At 42.9% G+C, this 9,585-nt stretch overlaps 8 non-coding genes across 8 annotated transcripts; all 8 read left to right on the top strand.

The window, feature by feature from the left end:
* Positions 1-82, top strand: trnas-gcu (transfer RNA serine (anticodon GCU)). The gene has a single exon. It is a non-coding gene; the product is annotated as a tRNA-Ser (tRNA).
* A 783-nt stretch (positions 83-865) lies between these two features.
* trnas-gcu (transfer RNA serine (anticodon GCU)) lies at positions 866-947 on the top strand. Its single transcript has one exon. It is a non-coding gene; the product is annotated as a tRNA-Ser (tRNA).
* A 2,121-nt stretch (positions 948-3,068) lies between these two features.
* trnas-gcu (transfer RNA serine (anticodon GCU)) lies at positions 3,069-3,150 on the top strand. The gene has a single exon. It is a non-coding gene; the product is annotated as a tRNA-Ser (tRNA).
* Positions 3,151-3,934: 784 nt separating this feature from the next.
* trnas-gcu (transfer RNA serine (anticodon GCU)) lies at positions 3,935-4,016 on the top strand. Its single transcript has one exon. It is a non-coding gene; the product is annotated as a tRNA-Ser (tRNA).
* A 784-nt stretch (positions 4,017-4,800) lies between these two features.
* Positions 4,801-4,882, top strand: trnas-gcu (transfer RNA serine (anticodon GCU)). Its single transcript has one exon. It is a non-coding gene; the product is annotated as a tRNA-Ser (tRNA).
* Positions 4,883-5,666: 784 nt separating this feature from the next.
* On the top strand, positions 5,667-5,748 carry trnas-gcu (transfer RNA serine (anticodon GCU)). The gene has a single exon. It is a non-coding gene; the product is annotated as a tRNA-Ser (tRNA).
* Positions 5,749-6,522: 774 nt separating this feature from the next.
* Positions 6,523-6,604, top strand: trnas-gcu (transfer RNA serine (anticodon GCU)). Its single transcript has one exon. It is a non-coding gene; the product is annotated as a tRNA-Ser (tRNA).
* Positions 6,605-7,396: 792 nt separating this feature from the next.
* On the top strand, positions 7,397-7,478 carry trnas-gcu (transfer RNA serine (anticodon GCU)). The gene has a single exon. It is a non-coding gene; the product is annotated as a tRNA-Ser (tRNA).
* Positions 7,479-9,585: the final 2,107 nt, after the last annotated feature.

Here is a 9,585-nt window from a genome sequence, read left to right as displayed (position 1 = left end):
GACGAGGTGGCTGAGTGGTTAAGGCGATGGATTGCTAATCCATTGTGCTCTGCACGCAAGGGTTCAAATCCCATCCTAGTCGTGCTTGCTTCTCCTGTGCTTCGAGGTGTTCCTTGGAGTTACTATGCGGTGATGGTATCCCAACATGGCCGGATGCTGTCTATGCTTGAAATAACCTAAGATGCTCAGTAGCATTGCCTGTAAGATACATTTTGTTTATATAGTAAAGCATCAATACAATACAAGCTAGGTGCTGTCCAGAGACCAATTGCATGACCCCCAAACAACTGTCAAATAAACACTGGCAAGGAACAACCCCCCTTTCAGAGAGAATACCTACCTGCTGAAAAACAGGTGGCTAGAGCAAGAAGAGGAGTGAGATAGAAAAGAAAGGATGAAGAACAGGGAAAGGTGAGACACCGATATGTTGTCAAAGGTGAAACAAGTGCAGATATATTAGTATTAATGAACCATTAACAGGAGAACTAACAGTTCTATGTAAATATGACTGTTAGTTGTTGGACTACAGAGACCACTATATAAACAGGTGTAGACAGCACACATTGATAACTAGTTGAACTGCATCATCGATGACTAGTTTAATGAGGACTAGTTGAATAATGGCTAGTTAAATAAGTAATCGTTGAATTGGCAATAGTTGAGTAAGGACTAATTGAATAAAGACGAGTTGAAAGAGGGCTAGTTGAGTATGGACTTGTTGAATGAGTTTTAGATCAGCAAGGACGAGTTAAAAAGGGTGAGATGAATGAGGGCTATTTGATAAGGAGTAGTTGAATGATCACGAGTTGAGAGGGCACTAATTGAATTAGCAGTAATTGATTAGGGACTAGGTTAACGAGCACTAGACGAGGTGGCCGAGTGGTTAAGGTGATGGATTGCTAAGCCATTGTGCTCTGCAAGCATGGGTTCAAATCCCATCCTCGTCGTGCTTGCTTCTTCTGTGCTTTGAGGTGTTCCTTGGATTTACTATGTGGTGGTGGTATCCCAGCATGGCCGGATGCTGTCTTTGCTTCAAATATCCTAAGATGCTAACTAGCATTACCTGTAAGCTACATTTTGTTTATATAGTAAAGCATCAATACAATACAAGCTAGGTGCTTTCCAGAGAGCAATCGCATGACCCCAAAACAACTGTCAAATAAACAATGGCAAGGAACAACCCCCCTTTCAGAGAGAATCAGAAAAAGCTTTATTGCCAGTTCAGACATAAATCAGATGGGAGAACTTGACTCCGGTTTACACCGATGGCACCATTAATACGGACGCCATTTTTAGAGGAAGGATGACACTGGGATGGGGGGGAGGAAGGAAAAAAAGGCATCTTCACACTGTGTATCAATACCTAGTGTCAAGGTGCAAAAAAGCACCTCAGCACAGAAAAGCAACATACATACAACAATACAACATCATAAGCTTATGGGTATACGACATGGGCAGGTCGGGAGGGGGGGGGGGGCCCGGCACGGGTCCTCCAAGTGAGGGCTGCGGCCATTGCCAGCTGGCGCTCCAACCCGGAGACTGTGTCAGGAGGGGCTGCTGATAAGAGGGGGGTGCCAGGAAAGCGTTGGATATGGGGAGAGGGGGGTGTGTCAGTGTGTGTGTGAGAGTCTGTGACGCGATAAGTCCGAGAACCTTCGCCCAGAGTGCAGCCAAAAGTCCTTGATGTTATTGGGCAGCGGTACAGTTCTGGGAAGGAGATCCGCAGGTGTTTGTGGGAGAGGGGGAGGGTTGAGTTGGGTGCAGAGCGTCATGTTTACATTCCTCCAGGGAGATTTGTGACGAAGAGGCCTGCCAAGCCGCTCCGTCAAGGCCAAATCAAATCAACAATTTGCAGGCAGCTCAGTAATTTTCCGTCTGCCTTTCAGTCTTCTGGTTCCTCAATAAACTCCGATCAGACGAATTTGTGATCAATCCCCGCCAAGCCGGGTACCCAGCTTCTCCAAGGTGTTTTCCATCTTGTTAAAGAGCTCAAAGACCCCTGCTAGCCTACGATTCTGTTCAAGAATCGCATCCAGCTTGCGGCCCTGCTCACCCAACATTACAGTCTGAGTGCGGAGCCCCGTGCTCAATCCTTCAGCAGCTTCGGGCTGCTCAGAAAGGGCCACAACGGCTCCCGCAGACTTACGCGATTGTCGATAGGCCAGGAAGATCCCCACTCCAAGAAGAAGAAATCCTGCTATCATAAATCCAATTATGAAGGCGTCCTCAATATCCTCGACAGATAAAATTTTGAGACACATCGGCCGCCAGTTCTTGTACGCGTCCATCGTGTAACCAGCAAAAAATGTCCCGTCGTGGCAGGAGGGCTCCCTAACCCCCTGGCTTCTCGTTGCAAAAATTTGGTCAATGGTGCTGAGAGACCAGTTAATCAATTCCATGATTGTAGAGTTTCGGAGGAGTGAAAAGGAGAGACTCTGAAGACGAGACAGGACAAAAGCAGTAGCAGGGCAGATAAGAAGGGAGAGGAGCAGAAAAGCGTCTGCCTTCACCGAGAGCCGGAAGAAGAGACCTACCTGCTGAAAAACAGGTGGCTAGAGCAAGAAGAGGAGTGAGATAGAAAAGAAAGGATGAAGAACAGGGAAAGGTGAGACACCAATATGTTGTCAAAGGTAAAACAAGTGCAGATATATTAGTATTAATGAACCATTAACAGGAGAACTAACAGTTCTATGTAAATATGACTGTTACCTGGTTAGTTGTTGGACTACAGAGACCACTATATAAACAGGTGTAGACAGCACAAATTGATGTCTAGTTGAACCGCATCATCGATGACTAGTTTGATGAGGACTAGTTGAATAATGGCTAGTTAAATAAGTAATCGTTGAATTGGGACTAGTTGAGTAAGGACTAATTGAATAAAGAAGAGTTGAATGAGGGCTAGTTGAGTATGGACTTGTTGAATGAGTTTTAGATGAGCAAGGACGATTTAAATAAGGGTTAGATGAATGAGGGCTATTTGATAAGGAGTAGTTGAATGATGACGAGTTGAGTAGGCACTAATTGAATTAGCAGTAATTGATTAGGTACTAGATTAACGAGCACTAGACGAGGTGGCCGAGTGGTTAAGGCGATGGATTGCTAATCCATTGTGCTCTGCACGCATGGGTTCAAATCCCATCCTCGTCGTGCTTGCTTCTCCTGTGCTTTGAGGTGTTCCTTGGATTTACTATGTGGTGGTGGTACCCCAACATGGCTGGATGCTGTCTTTGTTTGAAATAACTAAAGATGCTAACTAGCATTACCTGTAAGCTACATTTTGTTTATATAGTAAAGCATCAATACAATACAAGCTAGGTGCTTTCCAGAGAGCAATCGCATGACCCCCAAACAACTGTCAAATAAACAATGGCAAGGAACAACCCCCCTTTCAGAGATAAGACCTACCTGCTGAAAAACAGGTGGCTAGAGCAAGAAGAGGAGTGAGATAGAAAAGAAAGGATGAAGAACAGGGAAAGGTGAGACACCGATATGTTGTCAAAGGTAAAACAAGTGCAGATATATTAGTATTAATGAACCATTAACAGGAGAACTAACAGTTCTATGTAAATATGACTGTTAGTTGTTGGACTAGAGAGACCACTATATAAACAGGTGTAGACAGCACAAATTGATGTCTAGTTGAACTGCATCATCGATGACTAGTTTGATGAGGACTAGTTGAATAATGGCTAGTTAAATAAGTAATCGTTGAATTGGGACTAGTTGAGTTAGGACTAATTGAATAAAGAAGAGTTGAATGAGGGCTAGTTGAGTATGGACTTGTTGAATGAGTTTTAGATGAGCAAGGACGAGTTAAATAAGGGTGAGATGATTGAGGGCTATTTGATAAAGATTGGTTGAATGATCACGGGTTGAGTAGGCACTAATTGAATTAGCAGTAATTGATTAGGGACTAGATTAGCGAGCACTAGACGAGGTGGGCGAGTGGTTAAGGCGATGGATTGCTAATCCATTGTGCTCTGCACGCATGGGTTCAAATCCCATCCTCGTCGGGCTTGCTTCTCCTGTGCTTTGAGGTGTTCCTTGGAGTTACTATGCGGTGGTGGTTTCCCAGCATGGCCAGCTGTTATCTTTGCTTTGAATAACTTAAGATGCTCAGTAGCATTTCCTGTAAGCTACATTTTGTTTATATAGTAAAGCATAAATACAATACAAGCTAGGTGCTTTCCAGAGACCAATCGCATGACTCCCAAACAACTGTCAAATAAACACTGGCAAGGAACAACCCCTCTTTCAGAGAGAAGACCTACCTGCTGAAAAACAGGTGGCTAGAGCAAGAAGAGGAGTGAGTTAGAAAAGAAAGGATGAAGAACAGGGAAAGGTGAGACACCGATATGTTGTCAAAGGTAAAACAAGTATAGATATATTAGTATTAATGAACCATTAACAGGAGAACTAACAGTTCTATGTAAATATGACTGTTAGTTGTTGGACTACAGAGACCAATATATAAACAGGTGTAGACAGCACACATTGATGTCTAGTTGAACTGCATCATCGATGACTAGTTTAATGAGGACTAGTTTAACAATAGCTAGTTAAACAAGTAATCGTTGATTTGGGACTAGTGTATTAAGGACTAATTGAATAAAGAAGAGTTGAATGAGGGCTAGTTGAGTATGGACTTGTTGAATGAGTTTTAGATGAGCAAGGACGAGTTAAATAAGGGTGAGATGAATGAGGGCTATTTGATAAGGAGTAGTTGAATGATGACGAGTTGAGTAGGCACTAATTGAATTAGCAGTAATTGATTAGGTACTAGATTAACGAGCACTAGACGAGGTGGCCGAGTGGTTAAGGCGATGGATTGCTAATCCATTGTGCTCTGCACGCATGGGTTCAAATCCCATCCTCGTCGTGCTTGCTTCTTCTGTGCTTTGAGGTGTTCCTTGGATTTACTATGTGGTGGTGGTACCCCAACATGGCTGGATGCTGTCTTTGTTTGAAATAACTAAAGATGCTAACTAGCATTACCTGTAAGCTACATTTTGTTTATATAGTAAAGCATCAATACAATACAAGCTAGGTGCTTTCCAGAGAGCAATCGCATGACCCCCAAACAACTGTCAAATAAACAATGGCAAGGAACAACCCCCCTTTCAGAGATAAGACCTACCTGCTGAAAAACAGGTGGCTAGAGCAAGAAGAGGAGTGAGATAGAAAAGAAAGGATGAAGAACAGGGAAAGGTGAGACACCGATATGTTGTCAAAGGTAAAACAAGTGCAGATATATTAGTATTAATGAACCATTAACAGGAGAACTAACAGTTCTATGTAAATATGACTGTTAGTTGTTGGACTAGAGAGACCACTATATAAACAGGTGTAGACAGCACAAATTGATGTCTAGTTGAACTGCATCATCGATGACTAGTTTGATGAGGACTAGTTGAATAATGGCTAGTTAAATAAGTAATCGTTGAATTGGGACTAGTTGAGTTAGGACTAATTGAATAAAGACGAGTTGAATGAGGGCTAGTTGAGTATGGACTTGTTGAATGAGTTTTAGATCAGCAGGGACGAGTTAAATAAAGGTGAGATGAATGAGGGTTATTTGATAAGGAGTAGTTGAATGATCACGGGTTGAGTAGGCACTAATTGAATTAGCAGTAATTGATTAGGGACTAGATTAGCGAGCACTAGACAAGGTGGCCGAGTGGTTAAGGCGATGGATTGCTAATCCATTGTGCTCTGCACGCATGGGTTCAAATCCCATCCTTGTCGGGCTTGCTTCTCCTGTGCTTTGAGGTGTTCCTTGGAGATACTATGCGGTGGTGGTTTCCCAGCATGGCCAGCTGTTATCTTTGCTTTGAATAAGTTAAGATGCTCAGTAGCATTTCCTGTAAGCTACATTTTGTTTATATAGTAAAGCATAAATACAATACAAGCTTTCCAGAGACCAATCGCATGACCCCCAAACAACTGTCAAATAAACACTGGCAAGGAACAACCCCCCTTTCAGAGAGAAGACCTACCTGCTGAAAAACAGGCGGCTAGAGAAAGAAGAGTGAGATAGAAAAGAGAGGATGAAGAAAGGGGAAAGTTGAAACACCGATATGTTGTCAAAGGTAAAACAAGTGCAGATATATTAGTATTAATGAACCATTAACAGCAGAACTAACAGTTCTATGTAAATATGACTGTTAGTTGTTGGACTATAGAGACCACTATATAAACAGGTGTAGACAGCACACATTGATGTCTAGTTGAACTGCATCATCGATGACTAGTTTAACGAGGACTAGTTGAATAATGGCTAGTTAAACAAGTAATCGTTGAATTGGGACTAGTTGAGTAAGGACTAATTGAATAAAGACGAGTGGAATGAGGGCTAGTTGAGTATGGACTTGTTGAATGAGTTTTAGATGAGCAAGGACGAGTTAAATAAGGGTGAGATGAATGAGGGCTATTTGATAAGGAGTAGTTGAATGATGACGAGTTGAGTAGGCACTAATTGAATTAGCAGTAATTGATTAGGGACCAAATTAATGCGCACTTGACGAGGTGGCCGAGTGGTTAAGGCGATGAATTGCTAATCCATTGTGCTCTGCACGCATGGGTTCAAATCCCATCCTCGTCGTGTTTGCTTGTCCTGTGCTTTGAGGTGTTCCTTGGAGTTACTATGCGGGGATGGTATCCCAACATGGCCGGATGCTGTCTATGCTTGAAATAACCTAAGATGCTCAGTAGCATTGCCTGTAAGCTAGATTTTGTTTATATAGTAAAGCATCAATACAATACAAGCTAGGTGCTGTCCAGAGACCAATTGCATGACCCCCAAACAACTGTCAAATAAACACTGGCAAGGAACAACCCCCCTTTCAGAGAGAATACCTACCTGCTGAAAAACAGGTGGCTAGAGCAAGAATAGGAGTGAGATAGAAAAGAAAGGATGAAGAACAGGGAAAGGTGAAACACCGATATGTTGTCAAAGGTAAAACAAGTGCAGATATATTAGTATTAATGAACCATTAACAGGAGAACTAACAGTTCTATATAAATATGACTGTTACCTGGTTAGTTGTTGGACTACAGAGACCACTATATAAACAGGTGTAGACAGCACACATTGATGTCTAGTTGAACTGCATCATCGATGACTAGTTTAATGAGGACTAGTTGAATAATGGCTAGTTGAATAAGTGATCGTTGAATTGGGACTAGTTGAGAGAGGACTAATTGAATAAAGACGAGTTGAATGAGGGCTAGTTGAGTATGGACTTGTTGAATGAGTTTTAGATCAGCAGGGACGAGTTAAATAAAGGTGAGATGAATGAGGGTTATTTGATAAGGAGTAGTTGAATGATGAAGAGTTTAGTAGGCACTAATTGAATTAGCAGTAATTGATTAGTGACCAAATTATTGAGCACTAGACGAGGTGGCCGAGTGGTTAAGGCGATGGATTGCTAATCCATTGTGCTCTGCACGCATGGGTTCAAATCCCATCCTCGTCGTGCTTGCTATTCCTGTGCTTTGAGGTGTTCCTTGGAGTTACTATGCGGTGGTGGTATCCCAGCATGGCCGGATGCTGTCTTTGCTTCAAATAACCTAAGATGCTCAGTAGCATTACCTGTAAGCTACATTTTGTTTATATAGTAAAGCATCAATACAATACAAGCTAGGTGCTGTCCAGAGACCAATTGCATGACCCCCAAACAACTGTCAAATAAACACTGGCAAGGAACAACCCCCCTTACAGAGAGAAGACCTTCCTGCTGAAAAACAGGTGGCTAGAGCAAGAAGAGGAGTGAGATAGAAAAGAAAGGATGAAGAAGAGGGAAATGTGAGACACCGATATGTTGTCAAAGGTAAAACAAGTGCAGATATATTAGTATTAATGAACCATTAACAGGAGAACTAACAGTTCTATGTGAATATGACTGTTACCTGGTTAGTTGTTGGACTACAGAGACCAATATATAAACAGGTGTAGACAGCACACATTGATGTCTAGTTGAACTGCATCATCGATGACTAGTTTAATGAGGACTAGTTGAATAATGGCTAGTTAAATAAGTAATCGTTGAATTGGGACTAGTTGAGTAAGGACTAATTGAATAAAGAAGAGTTGAATGAGGGCTAGATGAGTATGGACTTGTTGAATGAGTTTTGGATGAGCAAGGATGAGTTAAATAAAGCTGAAATTAATGAGGGCTATTTGATAAGGAGTAGTTGAATGATGACGAGTTGAGTAGTGTTGAGGAATTTATCAAAAACCAGTTCAGAAGTCCGCTCGTGGTATAGAGTTTTTAATCAGTAAGCCGGCGGTGAACATGACCAGCACAGATCGAATCTGTATTTGGTGTGTCGACACCAATTAGATTGTTCAAAGGGTTTTTATACAAAAGTTACAGGAATAAACCAGCCCAGTGAGAGGTGGGACCCTTTAGCTTTGGGACCACCCCTGAGGGATCAGGAAGTCCGTATATGGTCTTTGTCTCTGTGGGGGCTGGAAGTCTCGGCAGGGATGCAAAACGCCGGACATTGCGTGACAATGTCCTGGCAGGGGTCTTCAGGAACTGGAACCTGCATGTCTATGTCTTAAGGGGTATATGAGGCTTGAGCAATCTGCAAGGCGTCGTTGTGTCCCTGCAGGGGGGCCAAACTGTAACAATGCTTCATCAATTCACAATTTTTTATTTTTATTTTTTTACAGTGGAGTACATCATTTTAGTAATAGTTTGAGTGATACATATGTTTGCAAGTAAACCTTAGACATGTGGTCGGAAACCAAATATCAACAAGCCAACAAAGCAAATTCAAATATCAAGTAACCTACGTGTCCTAACTGTTCTTTAAACCAGTCAAACAAACTACTTATGACAGGTGTATGTAACATTTTGGCAATATCTTTCAAGTGATGCGTTATTTCTTGGACTGTGGCATTGCGGGTATAAATGTACAACATTCAGTTTTAATGATAGCACAAGTTCCCCCTTGAGAAGCTAATAAGTAGTCCAATGCAGCACGATTCCGCAAGGCCATCATCCCTACAGCAGCCATCTCCCGTGAGAGCATCGGCATGCCCCCTGTTGCGGTCCTTGCCGAATCCTCAACTGCATGGGATAAATCCCCCATCAACGATTCTCATGGCTGGTACCACATGGCCCAGACCACATATTCCAGACCAACCGTTTGGAAGATATTTGTAAGCCTTCATGCCACAAATCCAGTAAACACCTTTTGGTAGAGGTATGGAACAGCGATTAACCATTGTAGCAAGGTAGTTATAATCCTCAATGGAATCGGGCAGTGGTTTTTGGCTTGTTTTAGGCTTAACAAGCGGTTCTTCAGAAGGAGAGTATGTGGAGTCACATCTCGATGCTACACCATAATTGTCTCGCTTGTGGGGGTCTGCGGGGCCTGCGCTGCTCCTCGGCTCCTCCGCTCCTCCACCAGTCGTGGAGGTCCTGGGTGTTGGAGCTGGGCTTTCCCTGCCCGCGTTGCTCCCCTCAATGGCTCCGACGAGGCGCCACAGAAAGAAGAAGGAATCGGCTGGTCTCCGGTGCATGGTCGAGGAGCTGTGCTCCCGCAGTGGGACGCGTGGAACCAGGCCAGCGC

The sequence above is a fragment of the Cololabis saira genome, chromosome 23 (assembly GCF_033807715.1).
Source record: "Cololabis saira isolate AMF1-May2022 chromosome 23, fColSai1.1, whole genome shotgun sequence".
NCBI classification, from domain to species: Eukaryota; Metazoa; Chordata; class Actinopteri; order Beloniformes; family Belonidae; genus Cololabis; species Cololabis saira.
The sequence above is the reverse complement of the archived record's forward strand: the minus strand, read 5'-3'. Positions and strand labels throughout refer to the sequence as shown.